This window comes from Micropterus salmoides, unplaced genomic scaffold, assembly GCF_014851395.1.
Source record: "Micropterus salmoides isolate LMB-PRFRI ecotype aquatic unplaced genomic scaffold, ASM1485139v1 Ms_hic_scaffold_6, whole genome shotgun sequence".
Taxonomy (NCBI): Eukaryota; Metazoa; Chordata; class Actinopteri; order Centrarchiformes; family Centrarchidae; genus Micropterus; species Micropterus salmoides.
Window position 1 is genome coordinate 33656908 of NW_024044348.1, and position 15159 is coordinate 33672066.

Genomic DNA, 15159 nt, shown 5'->3' on the forward strand with positions numbered 1-15159 from the left:
CGGCTAACTGAACCCACTAGAAGTTAACAGCAGCTATGAACTGATTTGATTTGCTGCCCCCTATTTCTTTGGAGTAGGAATTTGGCAGGTGGAGAGTCGTCTCACTTATTTCATATTGCCCTAAAGAAAGTATTTATAAGTGAGCCCTTTAAAGAGTTTTATGTCTTCAGAGTGAAGAAATGGGCTTGGGGTTAAGGGCCACCGACAGGTTAAGGAAATCAGAAAAATACCGAGAGGTGGGTTAACTTTTTTTATAGGATATGTTAACAAGAAAATATCACCAGCCGTATCCTTTAAGGCTCATAATTTATAGAGCAGTGTGTAACGGCTGTGTAGTCTACCCTGACTGACCTAATGTGCAATCAACTTTCACTGCACTGACGCATGAAGATGATTGGTCAACCCTATTCATAGCTCTGTTGGTGAATTTGTCAAAAAGAACACTGTTATAGGAAATGGGCTATGAGGGTTGAACACACTGCAATAAAACATCCATCCAACGAGTCATTTCACTAACAAAGACCACGGAAATGTGAGGTATGAAAAGGTAGTGTATTCGGATAATGAGGAGTATTTATGATGGAGGGATCGAGGGGAGAGGGATGAAGGTGTCGAGAGAAGAGGGATGGGTCGAGAATGGAGGGTTAAGGGGTCGTTTAAGGTTTGGTGGCCGGAGCGGCTAGGAACCCGGGGGTCAAGACTCAGTGTTGGGGCTTGTCTCGATAAACGGCTTGCTTATCAACCCCCTGTGGTTCCTGTGGTAGAAAGGGAACAATTACTTTGGCGGAATTATGGATTTTTAGCATGCATGTCTTTGATGGTGGGAGGAAACCGGAGCGCAACCCACGCAAACCCGGGGAGAACACGCAAACTCCACACAGAAAGGCCTGGGCTGACCGAGGTCTAAACCCGGGACCTTCTTGCTGTGAGGCCACAGTGTTGTCCACTGGCCCACCGTACTGCATATTGAAAGAGGTGAGAAACAGGGTTTTGGGGGGAGGGATGTGAGAACTGAGAAACGGGAGAGAAAGGGGTTAGACAGGCTTATATTGGATTAGAGAGGCACAAGTGGATGAAACGAGTGAAGCACAGATGGTTGGATTGGTGGAACTCAATGAGGTACCGGTGGTTGAATTAGTGAGAGAGGATTGGTCCTGTTCCTGAACCTTAGTTATATAACTCCATTTAGTCTGAGCACAAAATTGCCAAGAAGGCAAGTTGCATTTTTTGTGGGAAGCTCAAAATTAAAAGGCTAAATTTATTGTGACTATTTAATATCTCAATTTTTAGCTTTTAATGTAATAGTGTCTTTGACCTGACTGGACACCCACTTTTTATAAATTTCCTGACCTATGTTGCTGAAATAGAAACTCAATGCAATGTCAGAGCAGTAAGTGCTTCTTTTTGTTAACTCTAAAGTCTAGTCAGTTTCGGTGCGGTAAATGTTGAAAACATGCAGAGGACAAATTACTAGACACAAAGTGGATGGGAAAGAAACCTTGGACAAAAGATGAATCCTTGTCTACAATCTTGTGACTAAAGGATAAAGGCGGGGCTCCCTGTTTGAGGGATTAGTACTTGCAGCCCAATTACGACCACAAAGCGGTTGGTGTAAACTAATCTACAAAGCCAGGTGTAAAAAAAAGTGTATAATGGGAGAAGGAATTATAGCTAATGGACAAATGAATAACCTATCACTATCTAATCTGCTATAAAACAGTAATAATCCTGGGATAACTGAGTCCCCTTAGATGTGGAATGAAATCATGAATGCTTTAACTTAAAGAAGAAATTATTACGGCTCAACAATGTCGCTAATTTTCCAAAAACAGCATAACAGCAATACTGTTATTTCATTAAGGGTTATGTGATAAACGTCATTGTCCAGCTATGCCAATCAGAGTCACTATAGGACCTTCATCATGCCATCGCCATTGCAGGATTCGTGAATTCACGTTCAGGACTGGGTTGCATCAGCTATTCATAAATGCATTACTATGTTCTTTGTAAGTAGTAAGTCCTTTGTAACTTAGTAACTAGCTAGTTTAAAACTATTGAATTACTAAATGTGGTTGCACCACTAAAACTTAGGAAATGTCTTAGCTAGGACAGATACAGTCTTAATCAACTATGTAAACAGGAAGTCACTGCAGCATTACAAGCTAAAGTAACTTCAAAAAATTACACAAAAGATATTTCTTCATAAATCTACTTTTTATTACTTTGTTTTATTTATAGCTGCACACACTGAGAAATATGTGTATTACTCATTAAGCCAAATGTAACTGGCATAAAGTTTCCTGATTAAATATAACTGTTTACCATACCTATTATATTCTGTTTACCCAAAACAGATCATACCGTATGCAAACTAATATTAGTTTTGTCCATTGGTTCATTTAGCTACAGCATTTACAAAAAGAAGTTAGTGGGAGTAAATATTTAGCAACAGCATATCTCTATGTAAGAATTAGTCTGTTTCAATTTAGTCATGCATAAAACTCCACTTAGTAAACAATTACCTTAGAACTAGGCTACATTTAAACATACAAACAACTCGTGCAATTGGCTCCTGCTCCTTGAATTTTTTCTATAGATCTAAAGATGAAAGGACTGGGTAGGATCAAAGGAAGCTTTGAAAAACCCCAGTAAGGAGATACTATACCATGTTTGTCACAAAATGTCAAGTTTGAAATCACAAAGAAAAGGTGCGATGGGGGTAAATTGGTTTTCTGGGGCTGGATTCTGTCAGATGTGGACATTCAGATTGAGGTTGGTATGCTACTGGTCAGACAGGAGGTTTTGTTTGATCTGAAATTCTAAATGGTATGATGTGAAAGCTTAACGCTGTCCCACCAACTAATATCTAGATTTCCTTGAGCAAGACATCAAACATGCTCAAACGTTCCATTATAGGAAACAACATGCCTGTAAACTTGCTTTGTGTATTAAAAATTCATGTCTCCAGAGACAGTTTGCAAAGTAACATCTGTGCCTGGGAAGGCACCGTATATATTGTGTAATATTGCAATATAATGTAGTACTGTCAATATTTAGGGATGAGAGGGACTAATGATCTCAGTGGGGGAATTGTGTTCTCCAAAGCAGAAGGTGATAGTAGTAGACAAAGGAGGGAAAAAAGAAATAAAATAACAATGCAGTCACTTTGCATGCTTGATAAATAGTGCAGACGTTTGGAGTACAGACATGGCACATCCACATGTTAGAACAGGGACCAATAATGCGCACATCCAGGCAAAGATATCCAGGTGCGAGACAGAAAATATGTTACTGCAGGGCAAGAAGAAAGGTCTACACACTGTCCTCTGCACTGATTACACTGCTCCAAAAAAAATAGGTAAATTTTTGCAATGTTTCAATCCACAAGCTCTTCCTCAGTGTAGACATTAAAATAACATAAGTATTATTTGCTTTGCTTCCATCTAGTGGCATGATACATACAGTACAACACTTACAATTGCTTGTACACACCTATATCACAATAGCCTCAATGCTAAATACAAAAGGCTGTTTTCACAGAGGACATTTTAATTTGTCATAGTAGGAAAAGCAAAGGTACTAGGTATCCCAGTGCCATGACCGTGTGACAGTAAGCCAGCATGCACATACCAGGACCCTGAAACTGAAGCAGCTAAATGGATTTCAACCATTGATCATTTGTTTTATTTACACCTGTGCTGTTCCTACATGTGAACATGTCTTCTGTGAATATGGCATTTTGTATTTAACACAGAGATTATTATGACATACATGTAATTAAGCCTGTTTTGTAAGTGTTGCTTTTTCAAAAGTCTGCCTCTTTAATAAGCCACCACTGCCCCAAGTGGAAAAAGCATATTAGAAGCAATGATGACCTGTGATGTTTCCAACATATGAACACCTCTTAATTATTAAATTTTTGTTCACTATTCGACTATCGAACTATCGGCTCTTGATGTACAGTGGTATTACAAGACAGGAAGGGCCAAGGCTAGCTGGTTAGCATACTAACTTCATAACTCTGCAACACAATACATAGGCCACTGGCGTCTTTGACATTACTTCAGACCTGTCACTTCTGCACATTCTGTTGATAATGTTAATTGTTTATATATTTATATAACATAAAAAACATATTATTAATTAATATATTATGTAATGCCATAAACTATAGCTGGTGTGCAGATATTTTCTGTGGGCTAAGGGACATTTATTTTGCAGAGCACAGCTGAGTTCAGGGTTCTCCAAATGTATTGTGAAGCCTGTATGAAAAATCCTCAGTTCATGGCAGTGATTGTTGGCAGCCGAAGTGAGAGGTACAACAGGAAGATGAAAACAGATGGGATGAACATGTAATGGGAGCCTCTCACTGGTGTAAAGGGTAAATAATAATATCTGTTACAACCCTACAGTTTATCCAAGGTGCAGGAACCAGAGACAATGTATGCTCAACTCAACCGCTATTGGAAAACAAACCACATTCTGTTAACATTAGGCCCATATGTATTGTCACTCATGTTAAAACAGCAGATGAAGCCCCCCAACTTCACCCACCCACACACATCACACTCCCACTGGGCTATAGGATCTGAACACCTGTTCACTGTACACTGTGGAGCTAAAAAAAAAGCGAGTCTTCTTCTGAGGAAAAGACAACCGTAGTGCTCAGAAAATCAGTCTGCACTTACACTGGGCTTTAAACTTATCTATAACACATGGAAGATAAGTACAGTGACAAATTCAATGCTTTACAAAAAAGTAATGTTCCCTGTAGAACACAGAAACTCTGAAGAAAGGATGTTTTCAGTGTAATAGCTACAAAGGGTACATTTAACCATCAATTACTGTGGAGTGGAGCAACAATGTAGATGGATGTTAAAATTAAAACAAAACAAATAGGACTGAAATGTTGAAACAAATAATATAATGAAAATCAAATCAATATAAGGGAGACCGGGTGTCACGATTCTGTCCTGAGTTTCTCTGTGTGATGTATTTTGATTCTTGATTCTCTGTTTCTAGGTTTTGCTTTTGTATCTGCAGTTTAGTCCTGGCATCTGTTGTGTAGTTTAGTTCTGTGAGTTTTATTTATTTGTCTGTTCGGTATCTGTTATTTAGTCTGTGTTTTGTTTCCATCTCTTTACTGGTTTAGCACATACAGTCTATGGTTTAGCAAGGCGGTGCGAGATGCTAAACAGCTGTATGCAGAGAGACGACACCAGTTCTCAATGAATGACTCTGCTTCTGTCTGGAGAGGCTTCAACCAGATGATTACAAAACCTAAATCCCCCCTCTCCATGAACAACTCACGCCTTACCGAGTTGAACCACTTTTACTGTCGCTTTGAAAGACAATGGAACAGACATGACAACATCTCCCATCACATCACTGATTGGCCACAGTCTACCATCTCATCCCCCACCTCCTCACTCTCTCTTACCATCCTGGAGAGGGACGTCAACAGACTGTTCAGGAGCAGAAACCTCGCAAAGCAGCTGGGCTGGACTCTGTCTCCCCATCCACCCTGAAGCACAGCGCCAATCAGCTGTCTCCAGTGTTTACAGACATTTTTAACACCTCACTGGAGTCATGCCATGTGCCAGCCTGCTTCAAAGCCTCCACCATCATCCCTGTTCCCAAAAAACCAAGGACCACTGGACTAAACGACTACAGACCTGTCGTGCTGTGGTTATGAAGTCCTTTGAACGCCTTGTGTTGTCCCACCTGAAATGCATCACTGACCCACTCCTGGACCCCCTGCAGTTTGCCTACAGAGCCAACAGGTCTGTAGACAACGCAGTAAACATGGCCCTTCACGTCATCCTCCATCACCTGGATTCCCCAGGAACCTACACCAGGATCCTGTTTGTAGATTTCAGCTCTGCTTTTAACACCATCATCCCGGCCCTGCTGCAGAAAAAGCTCTCCCAGGTGAGCATGCCTGACTCCACCTGCAGGTGGATCACAGACTTACTGACAGACAGGAAGTAGCATGTTAAGCTGGGAAAACATCTCTCTGACTCCAGGACCCTCAGCACCAGTTCCCCTCAGGACTGCGTTCTTTCCCCTCTTCTCTTCTCCCTGCACGTCCAGTCACCAGTCTGTCAAGCTTCTGAAGTTTGCAGATGACACCACCCTCATCTCCGGTGGGAATGAGTCCGCCTACAGGTGGGAGATTGACCATCTGGTGACCTGGTGCAGCCAGAACAGTCTGGAGCTCAACGCTCTGAAGACAGTGGAGATGGTCGTGGACTTCAGGATGAGCCCAGCCCCACCCTCCCCCATCATCCTGAGTGACTCCCCCGTCGCCACTGTGGAATCCTTCGGCTTCCTTCGCACCATCATCTCCCAGGAGATCAAGTGGGAGCTGAACATTACCTCCATCACCAAAAAGGCCCAGCAGAGGATGTACTCCCTGCGGCAGCTGAAGAAGTTCAGCCTGCCAAAGACAATGATGGTGCACTTCTACACGGCATCATTGAGTCCATCCTTACCTCCTCCATCACCATCTGGTACGCTGCTGCCACTGCCAGGGACAAGGGCAGACTGCAACGTATCATTCACTCTGCAGAGAAGGTGATTTATTTGTCACTTTCCATTTCTCCAGGACCTGTATGCCTCCAGGACTCTGAGGCATGGAAGTCTTTAGGCATATTTTGGGGGAGCTGAAGCCACCCTAACATGGTCCTAAGCCCCCCAAATAATAAAAAGGAAAATAATTTTTGTTTAAAAGTGTAGTGTCCAGTGCTTGTGCTTTTGGCTCATAACAGTTCAAAATAGCACTGTAGCAGCAGGACAGAGTCAGTGACCTTCTACGGGGAGAGCAGTGATTGGTGGTTATGTAGGGACTGAACCCTTCTATTGAATTTGACCTCTAACCCCTTGTTTTGTTACCTCAGAATAGTACTGTACCCTTCTATGGGTTTGAGCTTTATTTTGCAGACTTACACCCTTCTCTGGTACCTAACAGATACCCAATCTATATAGGACCTAATGTCCTATATAAGCTATGTTTGATGTACAGAGAGAAGGGGGGCCATCGGGCTGGGTCACTCTCCAAGCTGCTGCAGAGCTTGTAATTGAGGCTGAACTCCTTGATGTAATAAACTTTTATGATCCAGAACAGTGTCAAGCGGGTTTCCTCTCAACACATCATCGCAGCATTATTGTTTGGACACCACAGAAATGGCACCCCAGATGGGACCATGTTGTGCCTAAATTCATTGTTCCATCACGGCTCCATCGAGCTGACCCCCGCTCCAGAAGCTAGCATATATGGTGAGTTTTCTCATAAACTGTGGGCGCTGGTCAGTTCATGCGTCTGTGTGTGCAGGTACACCGGTTCGATCCCGTGTGGATGCTTGCGGTTGGATGTGTGAGAAGACTCCATTCTAAATTTTGTTTGCGTTGTGGACGCGATACGCAATAAAGTGTGTGTGAATATAATGAAGGAAGATAGATAGATATAAAAGGAAGAAAAAGGAATAGCCTAGGAGTAACGGAAAGTGAGCTTTCATAACTTTGCAAAAATTAAGAATATGGGACCTCAGATTCTTATAAACGTAAGTCATGTGGGATGGAAACTACTGTCGCGTGAAACTAGGCTTTAAGGAATAGGCAAATTGGATTAAGGAAAAAAGAGAGAGTGTAACCCTGGCCAGGGTCATTCGGTTTGAATAAAATTAATAAGGTTAAGGAAAAATATAAGGAAAGGATCAGGATGCCGCCGATCTGGACAAAAGCCCTTGAAGGTGATCTTAGATGGGCCGCAAATCCTGGAAAGGCACTAGGTGAATTTTCGGGTCCGTTCAAAGGAACTGGGAGCTTGTAGAATAAAAATTTAATTGTAAGTTACCTCTCGATACACTGAAAAAAGGGAGACTGATCACCTGTTAGATTTATCAAATTATATTTAGTGTATTTTATTAAAGGGTTTTATGTTCTTAAGTGAAACGTGATAGCATTGTGTGGACTGCACATTAAATGCCGTGTAATTTACAGACCGAATACAATAATGGTTCGACGAATTAGAGGTTTGTTGCAGCAAATTGAAATTGGGCATTTTTGAAACAAAAAGGTTTTGGTAAGTTTTATTTAGTTTATGTCGAATTTAAATAAAGTTTGTTTTAACTATGAGCTAAAAAGGTAATGTTAAAGTAATTTGAGCTAACGTTAGTCATAGTTAGCCAGAGATACTTGATATCAGTCTTATGATTTTAACATATAGTCTACTTTTTATTTCATGGTAATGTTAATTTATGTTGCTCTTGGTTGTTGCAGATGGACACTAAACTCACACTCCGTACATGTCATGTGGAATCAGCTCTTTCAGTGTGGGCTCACGTTTGTGTGGTGAGTAATGTTCACATTTTTTGCCCCACAGGGCAGGGTTCGGTAGTAGGGTATTCAGTGTTTCCCACAGAATGTCAGTCTAAAATGTTTTCTTGCATTTTGCAACCATTTTTTTGAGTTCGTGACAGTAGTTTTTACAACTTGTGCAACCTACAAATTTGACTACCTTTCATGTTTAAAAACAGGAGGGAGTCTGCAAAGGGAGATCTCCCAGAGGCCTGAGGGCCGTTTTGGCCTGCCGTTAAATAATAACTTGACCAGACCCAGCTATAATATAGCAAGCTTCTTTAAAAAATATATAATATAGAAAGCAGGAGATTCCACGCATCTGCCGTCTCATTGGCTTGTCTTGTCTCTCGGTTTCTCTGCCAAATATACATTGGTGACCGATAATAAGTCGTTGTTGAGAACTGCCACGTAGGTGGCCACAAGTTTTAGCGTTGGTGCATCTAAAGCCTTTTCAGATGGGGTGCGAGGCTCCGTTTGCAGACTGATTTGGATTTGCAGGGTCTCACTGCACTACTTATGTGAGCAGACATACAGTCCTTGTTAAAATAACCTACCTTTTGTAAATGGCCAGTACAACCTATATTATGCAGTATTGCACTTGATAAAAAGTGCTAACAGCCACTAGTTATTGACTGAATCATTCAATTATGAGAGCTATATTTGATGAATTATGGCTCACACAGACATAAATAACCATTCTGAGGCTGCAGTCACTTTTTTGCAAGAAGGTTAAGCTACAGTTTTTATATTGGTTGTATTTACAATTTAAAGGGTCATCTTAATAATTAATATAAATTGTTGTAAAAGATATTTAAATAAAAATATAGTTCTTCAGGCTTCATTATAGACACAGTGATCGGACAATACTATGACCAGCAAATGGTGATTGGCCCCGAAAATCCTGATAGGAGTACCCCTAGTATGTTTAGTTGTTGTTGTTTGATATTTCATAATTTGACAGCATGTTTATTTTTAATTAGAAATACTTATATTTGTGATAACTTTCTTTGGTTTATCCTTATTTATTTAATTTTTTCTTTTCTTTTTCAGTGACGAGAGGAAAAAATGCTGTGAATGTGCTGTTATACAGCCTGCCCCTCAGATTTACCAAGTAGGTCCCATGTATTAGTATCCAGAATTGCATCGTCTTTTAGGACCAAACGTTGAACTGTTACCGGTGTTCTGACGATATGTGCTGCCTTGCCGAAAAATGCATTTTACTCGGCCCTGCTCCGTTTTCCATTGCAGATAGCACCTAGAGATAGCAACGCCACACACAACTGCTGCGACGTAATGTTCAATGCGACACACACCAGCGATCCACACAGCTCTTAAAATATATACAGTCTGTGGTTAAAACATTTGAATATTCCTCAGAATGTAAAGACAAATAAGCGGTATGAAAACCTTCCAGCTGTGTTTTCCTCTGCCGTTGTTGCTGCAGCGGTCTGTGTGACGGCGCAGCAATCCCCGCAGCCACTTGCGGAGCTCCTCAACTCAGAAAATATTCAAGCACATTTTTGTTCTGCCATCACTTCTTGTAAAACTGTCAATATTGGAAATCTACACAGCTGATTTCTCACCTCAAAACTTCTCAGAAGTGGATTTAGTGATGAAATTCCATATGAAAAACTGTAAAATTTAAAACTTTCTGTTGCTGGCCTCTGTCTGGTGCAGTAATGATGATGCAGTGAATAGTGAATATTCTCTCTGACCAATCAGCAGTCTGTCTGTTTTCACGTTACATTTTAGTTTCCCTCAGCTCGCTTGAAACCTCGACGGAAGTGAGGTGATATGAAAAAAAGGACCTGGAAGCAGGTACAGGTACAACTTTTCTACAATGGAAACCCAAACAAAGGTGAGTTGAGTCAAAGGGCCTCCGCTCAGACTAGCTTCGTTTGAGGGCGTGCCTGACCCCGCCAGCCGCTTGGCGAGCTTTATGGCGCGTTTTCATTGTGACGTCACAAGTAAAGGAAGTGAAGGGCTGGACTACAAATGAGCTGTTTTCTGTGGGAGATGGGAACTCCCTTTGGGCTGGACTTTGGGTTTTTTCACTTTGCAAACCTGTTACATGCACAAAAAAGATATATAACTCAATAAAGGAGAGGGGAAAAGCCAAAAAGCAGAATATTACCGCTTTAAAAGATGCCCTATGTCCTAATGAGGTCTGAGTTTAAATAATTGTCCTTTCTTTTCACCAGGAAATGGCTGAGACCCATTTCTTCAAAGCCATAGAGATGACGACTGTGGGGATCTATGTCGTGAAAGACACTATTCCAACGTCAGAGGGTTCGCTGGTGGCAGTCATCGAGGGTGTGGTGGCACTTCGAGATCTTGAGAATGTAGCCCTTGCGTCTGCAATGTTGTTTGGACTCTTGTATGCATTAAACATGCAGTACCCTACAAAGCTCCGCTACACTTTTGAGGTAATTCAGAAGATAATCATGGAGCTGGATGCGGGGGACCTGTCAAGAAAGGCTCAAAGCCTGAAAACTAAGCTCCAACAGTGAAGAGAGCTCATTGTTCTTGGCTCTTCTGGATTAGGACATGATTTTTGGCAAAGTAATAGTCTCCAACTCTACATTCCTGGACTCTCTGGTGTTGCAACATGGTTTTGGGACTACCAGTCCAGTGATATTTTTCTTTTACAGTTGTGATTACTTCACAGCACCAGGAACATGTGATTGTTTTACCATTCCATGTGTTAATGTGTTCAAATTTAATACATTGTTCAAAAACCCATGGAATCTTCCCATGGAATATTTAGAGTGCATTGTTTTATATATAGAGTCTGCAGTTCAATTTTAGAAATTATTTTACCTGTTTTAGACAACAAAGCTACACCAGGGAAGGGGGCTCAATGTATTTGTCTCCTGGTTGATCAGGACATGACTGTTGGGACTGTTTAGCTACAGTTTACATTCCTTGACTGAGTGATGTTGCAGCCTGGTTTTGTTGTTTGTTCCCCAATCCAGTGAAAGTCAAGTTGTACAGTTTTGATTACAGTACCAGGCACATTTGAATTTAACCATTCCATTTTATTATGTTAATATATAATGCATTGTTCAAAAACCTTGAGCTTCTCACAGGACAGTTCATGTATATTTGTTTTTATTGATGCAGATGCCTTTTGGAAATGCAATTGGAATTTTACCATTCCATTTACCATTTTACACTCTGGAATCTGTTATGATAGCATGGTTCAAAAATCTTAAGCTTCCCACAGTACATTTAAGGTGTTTCTTGATGTTTAGTTTTTTTATAGATGCAGATGCATTTAGAAAAAGCTGTTGTATGTGTTCTTAGCTACAGTATGCAGTACACCCCAGGAAGCAGTGTTTCAGGCCTGGTGTTAGTACCACAAAGTTTCACAGTTTTGATTACTGTCCAGTACTAGGCACATTTTACTATTACATATGTTATATATCTTTGTTAAATCTTGACATCCCCATGGCATAGTATAGTGAACATATAATTTTGGAAACTCGGTGCCATTTCTTTCTTGCCACACACCTGTGAAGCACATTCATTTGTTGAATAAAATGTCAGAATTTAACGGACTCAGTTTTTAATGAAAATATATTGTTAGTGTTTAGAATAGGTAAGTGAAATGTTAACGATGATACATTTGATAATTGTTTATTTCTTAACTAATTTGTTTGTGAGGTCATGGTTATCCAAGAAAGGTTGAAATCAATGGCAAGTGGACTGGCTAAGGTTTCTTGAAGACGTGTCACTTCTCATCTAAGAGGCTTCTTCAGTTGTGGCTGAATGGTAGTTGTTCAATCAGAACTAAATAAGCCTCTCAGATGAGAAGCAAAACCCCTTCAAGAAACCTTAACCAGTGCCGTTGCCCTTGATTTCCACTTTCCTTGGTTAACTGTAATTTATTTTATTAACACATATAGATTTAGAACATAGAAATTATAATTTAATTTCATGTGAAAAGAATATTTACAATAATCCCATTTCATTAACTTTATAGCAATATAAAGTACTTGTGTTGCTTGAGCATGAATAGTCTGTGTTGCTTGAACGTGAATTATCTGGGTTTCTTGAACGTGAATAATCTGGGTTGCTTGAACACAACTGTGTAAGTGGCTACCAAAGCAAAAAAATTGTGTGCAACCAATGTCCACTATCCAATTGAGTAAATCCAATGAATTATTTTTTCCAGTGTACATGTGTTGACAAACTATGTCCAAAGTGGCCTCTCATTAAATTTCTACAAACTCGAGGTAGCACAAATTTAGGAAGGAAAATAATAAAGGAATAAGGTGCGGCGGAAGCATGCTCTATAAATAGTGTGAAGGAATGCATTCTTGTTGACTGGATAGCTACCGTGTGTGTGAGAAATAGGAGAGGTGTAGCCTAGTGTGTGTGTGGAGAGCTGCCCCTGCTGTGTCTCTGCTGTGTATGAGAGACTATGCAAAGGATGATAGGCGAGGATTAAAGAAAAATATATATGAATAATAGAATAAAGAAAGAAAGAAGGAAGAAACTATATATATGAATAAATAAATAAAGAATAGATTAAAAAAATGTCATCCCTGTTGAGGCAACACATATTGTAAGTAGGCATGATTTAGTCATGTTCAAAGGGAGAGAATGGAAACTTGGCCAAGGGGAAACTGTGTTATAAAAATTGTCAAAGTTACTGATTGGTGCTGCTGTATGGTTTGGGTCATTTCATAATCAGCAGTTTGTTTTTCTTAGCCTAAGTTACTTTTTTGGGATGTGCACATTTGTTTCTTCTTTATTTTACTTGCATTTCATTTTGTTTTCTTTATGTGCAAATAAACTTTTCTAAAGGCATTTTCATTTTGAACCATAAGCTATATTTCAGAATGTTTTTTTTAACACAGTATGCTTTAAATAAGAGTGAAGAGTAGTGTCCCCAGCGTCCCCAGTATAAATGACACCTATATTCCTTAGCTTGAATGTGAATGTAGGTATATCAAAAAGAAAAGGAAAATAGATTGTGATTACTCAAGAGAGTTAACACTCTTATGGTTGAAATAACCTTGTGAGTACATAAAAGGATTAAATTGTTGTTTGGTTTTTTTGTTTTTGTTCTCCTGTGGTTTGAGAGACAAGAAGGAGAGAGAGGCGGTGCCGGCCAGCGCGTCAGGCAACAGCGAGTGCAGCCTCGGATCCAGTCTGGCCAGTACTGTTCAATCCACAAACTCTTTACAAACACCTGTGCATATGTGTCTATGCTCATTTATAATTATTACTGCTGATACACATTTAGTTTGTTTCCTTTCAGGATATTATAGACACATTTGTAATAAAGAAGAATCTATTTGTGAAATATTTCATGTTATGACTATCTAAAGGGAGACTTGGCAACGGACTGATCAGTTAATGCATTTGAATATTACATATTACAGTTTTTTGTGCAGGGGTCGTTTGAATTAAAGTCGCATTGGAATTCCGGTATTGAGATTATGCTTGATAAAGGTGAGTGGGTGCTTATTAGGCAGTAGTTGGCGCTGTGTGATTGCTAGATAACAAGTTTTTTGTGATTGCTCTGGAGTTGACAAATTCCCTTGATTGTTCATTAGCGGATGTGGTATGATTACCACCTATTAACAATTTGGTAGAATTAAAAGAAAAATAAACAAATAAGCAATAATAAAAATAATTTACAATAAAGTAGGGAAGAATATAAAAGAGTTGTCACAATGCGGGAAAAGGAACATGACCAGAAAGAACACGACCAAGTAACTCTTAGAAAACTCAATCAAATACAACTGGTGGAAAATAAGAAGGAGAAGAAACAGGCTTTGGTTATGCAGGATCAGTGTTTACCAAAGCAACAATCACCACCACAGCTTCAGTCGAACCAGGTCCAACCGCAATTTCCCCAACCACCACTAGTGGTTCCAGTTGTTTCATATCCACAGCCAGTTTATGGACAGACACAGAATTGGAGAGGAAGGGGAAGAGGAAGCTCAGGAAGAGGAGGAGGAGGAGGAGAATTTAATCCATACCTACAGCAGTCTCCAGAAGTGTGTTATAATTGTGGACAGGTTGGTCACTTTGACGGTGAGTGCAATAGGTCAGGAGGAAATTTCAGAGGAGGAAATTTCAGGGGAGGATTCAGGGGCCAGTCAAGGTCACTTGGAGGACTGGTTAACCCTCACAGGGGCCCGGAGCCAGGATTCTAGAGGTGCCCAGAAAATCCAAAAGGGGGGTGTCAGCTGGTAGCATCAGGGCCGGAAAGAGATCCAACAATTGAGGTGAAAGTAAATAACTGACCGTTGGAAGTGATGGCGGATAGCGGAGCTGCTTTCACCTGTGTTCGGCCTGAAGATGCTACACATCTTCCTACGTCCAATCAACTGATTCGGACAATCGGGTTTGAGGGAGTGAAGCAGCTGATTCCTCTCACGGAACCAATTGAGCTCTGCTATAAAAATCAGAAAACTACAATACCCATATTGGTATCAGAACATACACCTATTGCCTAATTGGGAAGAGATGCTTTGTGTAGATTGAATTGCACAATAAAATTTACACCAGATGGCTGTCTGATAGAAGTGCCAAAAGAAACATTTCACCAATTATTGATGACAACAGAGATGGAGTCCTCCTCAGTATTTTGGATTGGAAATTGTTTGGATAAGATAAGATATGGGAGAAATTTATTGTGGCAAACATGCCAGATGTGAAACTGCCGGAATATCCATTTCATTGTACGCTCAAGTATTTCAAGAATGCTGCCCAATCAAACCCAGAGGAATGGTTAGCTCATCAACCAAAGGGAATTCAACTAAGCTCATGTTGCATAAT